This window comes from Arachis stenosperma, chromosome 7, assembly GCF_014773155.1.
Source record: "Arachis stenosperma cultivar V10309 chromosome 7, arast.V10309.gnm1.PFL2, whole genome shotgun sequence".
NCBI classification, from domain to species: Eukaryota; Viridiplantae; Streptophyta; class Magnoliopsida; order Fabales; family Fabaceae; genus Arachis; species Arachis stenosperma.
The window spans coordinates 57,749,615-57,754,108 of record NC_080383.1 but is presented as its reverse complement, the minus strand read 5'-3'; the positions used below and the strand labels follow the sequence as shown (position 1 = coordinate 57,754,108).

At 41.3% G+C, this 4,494-nt stretch overlaps 1 non-coding gene across 1 annotated transcript; it reads right to left on the bottom strand.

The window, feature by feature from the left end:
• Positions 1 to 1,480: 1,480 nt before the first annotated feature.
• LOC130942519 (small nucleolar RNA R71) lies at positions 1,481 to 1,588 on the bottom strand. Its single transcript, XR_009071086.1, has one exon. It is a non-coding gene; the product is annotated as a small nucleolar RNA R71 (small nucleolar RNA).
• Between the last annotated feature and the right edge of the window lie 2,906 nt (positions 1,589 to 4,494).

Here is a 4,494-nt window from a genome sequence, read left to right as displayed (position 1 = left end):
GCATTGTTATTTGATTTTAGTTGCATTTTGATTATTCCTCATTATTAAAAATCCAAAAATACCTTTAATTTGTGTCTTTTCAAGTCAATAATACAGATAATTGAAGATTCAGAACATACAGCAGAGGAATTGCACAGAAAAAGCTGGGCGTTCAAAATGCCCATTGAAGAAGACAGACTGGCGTTTAAACGCCAGCCAGGGTGCCTGGTTGGGCGTTTAACGCCCAAAAAGGTAGTGCATTGGGCGTTAAACGCCAGAATGTGCACCATTCTGGGCGTTTAACGCCAGGATGGCACAAAAGGGAAGATTTTGTTTTCAAATCAATTTTTTTTCCAAGTTTTCAAAGTTTTTCAAAATCAAATCTTTTTCAAATCAAATCTTTTCAATCAAATCTTTTTCAAAATCAATTTCTTTCCCTTTTCAAAGATACTTGCTAACAATTAATGATTTGATTCAACATTTCAAGTATGTTGCCTTTTCTGTTGAGGAAGGTTTAATGTTTGAATCATATCTTTTCTTGTTAGACAAGTCATTAATTTTTAAAATCAAATCTTTTTAAATTGTTTTTCAAATCATATCTTTTTAATCACATCTTTTTCAAAATAGTTTTCAATCATATCTTTTTAAATTCTAATCTCAAAATATTTTTCAAAAAATTACTTGATTTCTTTCCCACTCTTGGTTTTCGAAAATCAATTAAAGTTTTTCAAAATGTTTTTCAAAATCTTTTACTTAATTTTCGAAAATTTCTTCCTCCCTTCTCGCATCCTTCTATTTATGGAGTACCACTTCTCCTCAATGCACAATTCGAACTCTATCTGCCTAAGTTCGAATTCTTCTACCTCTTCCTTCTATTTTTCTGTTCCTCTGACACCTCAAGGAATCTCTATACTGTGACATAGAGGATTCCATATTTTCTTGTTCTCTTCTCTTTCATATGAGCAGGAGCAAAGACAAAGGCATTCTTGTTGAAGCTGACCCTGAACCTGAAAGGACCTTGAAGCGAAAGCTAAGAGAAGCTAAGGCACAACTCTCCATAGAGGACCTGACAGAAATCTTCAAAGAAGAAGAACCCATGGCAGCCGAAAACAACAACAATGCCAACAATGCAAGGAAGGTGCTGGGTGACTTTACTGCACCTACTCCCGACTTCTATGGGAGAAGCATCTCTATCCCTGCCATTGGAGCAAACAACTTTGAGCTTAAGCCTCAATTAGTTTCTCTAATGCAACAGAATTGCAAGTTCCATGGACTTCCATTGGAAGATCCTCATCAGTTCTTAGCTGAATTCTTGCAAATCTGTGACACTGTCAAGACTAATGGGGTTGACCCTGAGGTCTACAGACTTATGCTATTCCCTTTTGCTGTAAGAGACAGAGCTAGAATATGGTTGGACTTACAACCTAAAGACAGCCTGAACTCTTGGGAAAAGCTAGTCAATGCCTTCTTGGCAAAGTTCTTTCCACCTCAAAAATTGAGTAAGCTTAGAGTGGAAGTCCAAACCTTCAGACAGAAGGAAGGAGAATCCCTCTATGAAGCTTGGGAAAGATACAAACAATTGATCAGAAAGTGTCCCTCTGATATGCTTTCTGAATGGAGCATCATAGGTATTTTCTATGATGGTCTCTCTGAACTATCCAAGATGTCTTTGAATAGCTCTGCTGGAGGATCTCTTCATCTGAAGAAGACGCCTACAGAAGCTCAAGAGCTGATTGAAATGGTTGCAAATAACCAATTCATGTACACTTCTGAAAGGAATCCTGTGAGCAATGGAACAAATCAGAAGAAAGGAGTTCTTGAGATTGATACTCTGAATGCCATTCTGGCTCAGAACAAAATATTGACTCAGCAAGTCAATTTGATTTCTCAAAGTCTGTCTGGAATGCAAAATGCACCAAGCAGTACTAAGGATGCTTCATCTGAAGAAGAAGCTTATGATCCTGAGAACCCTTCAATGGAAGAGGTGAATTACATGGGAGAACCCTATGGAAACACCTATAATCCTTCATGGAGAAATCATCCAAATCTTTCATGGAAGGATCAACAGAGACCTCAACAAGGTTTCAACAACAATAATGGTGGAAGAAACAGGTTTAGCAATAGCAAGCCTTTTCCATCATCTTCTCAGCAACAGACAGAGAGTTCTAAGCAGAACACCTCTGACTTAGCAACCATGGTCTCTGATCTAATCAAAACCACTCAAAGTTTCATGACTGAGACAAGATCCTCCATTAGAAACTTGGAGGGACAAGTGGGTCAGCTGAGCAAGAAGATTACTGAACTCCCTCCTAGTACTCTTCCAAGCAATACAGAAGAAAATCCAAAAGGAGAGTGCAAGGCCATCAACATGGCCGAATTTGGAGAGGAAGGAGAGGCAGTGAACGCCACTGAGGAAGACCTCAATGGACGTCCACTGGCCTCCAATGAGTTCCCTAATGAGGAACCATGGGAATCTGAGGCTCAAAATGAGACCATAGAGATTCCACTGGACTTACTTCTGCCATTCATGAGCTCTGATGAGTACTCTTCCTCTGAAGAGGATGAGTATGTCACTGAGGATCAAGTTGCTAAATACCTTGGAGCAATCATGAAGCTAAATGACAAGTTGTTTGGTAATAAGACTTGGGAGGATGAACCCCCTTTGCTCACCAAAGAACTGGATGACTTGTCTAGGCAGAAATTACCTCAAAAGAGACAAGATCCTGGGAAGTTTTCAATACCTTGCACCATAGGCACCATGACCTTCAAGAAGGCTCTGTGTGACCTAGGGTCAAGTGTAAACCTCATGCCTATCTCTATAATGGAGAAGCTAGGGATCTTTGAGGTACAAGCTGCAAGAATCTCACTAGAGATGGCAGACAATTCAAGAAAAAAAGCTTATGGACTTGTAGAGGATGTTTTGGTAAATATTGAAGACCATTACATCCCTGCTGATTTCATAGTCCTAGAGACTGGGAAATGCATGGATGAATCCATCATCCTTGGCAGACCCTTCCTAGCCACAGCAAAGGCTGTGATTGATGTTGACAGAGGAGAATTGATCATTCAAGTGAATGAAGAATCCTTTGTGTTTAAGGCTCAAGGATATCCCTCTGTCACCATGGAGAGGAAGCATGAAGAGCTTCTCTCCAAGCAGAGTCAAACAGAGCCCCCACAGTCAAACTTTAACTTTGGTGTTGGGAGGCCACAACCAAACTCTAAGTTTGGTGTTGAACCCCCACATTCAAACTCTAAGTTTGGTGTTGGGAGGTTCCAACATTGCTCTGAATATCTGTGAGGCTTCATGAGAGCCCTATGTCAAGCTGCTGACATTAAAGAAGCGCTTGTTGGGAGGCAACCCAATGTTATATTTTACCTATTTTCCTTTGTTATTTTATGTTTTCTGTAGGTTGATGATCATGAGAAGTCACAAAATCAATTGAAAAAGCAAAAACAGAATGAAAAACAGGAAGAAAAACAGCACACCCTGGAGGAAGAACCTACTGGCGTTTAAACGCCAGTAAGGCTAGCAGATGGGCGTTTAACGCCCAGTCTGGCACCATTCTGGGCGTTTAACTCCAGAAAGGGGCACCAGACTGGCGTTAAACGCCAGATATGGGCAAGAACTTGGCGTTAAACGCCAGAAATGGGCACCAGCCCGGCGTTTAACGCCAGAATTGGCTCAAAATGCATTTGTGCATGCCATTTGGTGCAGGGATGACTTTTCCTTGACACCTCAGGATCTGTGGACCCCACAGGATCCCCACCAACCCCACCACCCTCTTTCTTCTTCACCCATTCACCAATCACCTCAATACCTCTTCTCCAAAAATCCTTCACCTATCAAATCCCATCTTTCTCTTCACTACTCACATCCATCCTTCATAAAACCCCACCTACCTCACCATTCAAAATTCAAACCACTTTCCCTCCCAAACCCAACCATAATGGCCGAACCCTACCCCTCCCCTCACCCCTATATAAACCCATCTTCACTCCATTCATTTTCACACACCCTAAACACTACTTCTTCCCCCTTTGGCCGAACCACATAGCCTCCTCCATCTCCTCCATTTTCTTCTTCTTCTACTCTATTCTTTCTTCTTTTGCTCGAGGACGAGCAAACCTTTTAAGTTTGGTGTGGTAAAAGCGTTGCTTTTTATTTTTCCATAACCATTTATGGCATCCAAGGCCGGAGAAACCTCTAGAAAGAAGAAAGGGAAGGCAAAAGCTTCCACCTCCGAGTCATGGGAGATGGAGAGATTCATCTCAAGGGTGCATCAAGACCACTTCTATGAAGTAGTGGCCTTGAAGAAGGTGATCCCCGAGGTCCCTTTCAAACTCAAAAAGAGTGAATATCCGGAGATCCGACATGAGATTCGAAGAAGAGGTTGGGAAGTTCTTACCAACCCCATTCAACAAGTCGGAATCTTAATGGTTCAAGAGTTCTATGCCAATGCATGGATCACCAAGAGCCATGATCAAAGTGTAAACCCAAACCCAAAGAATTGGCTT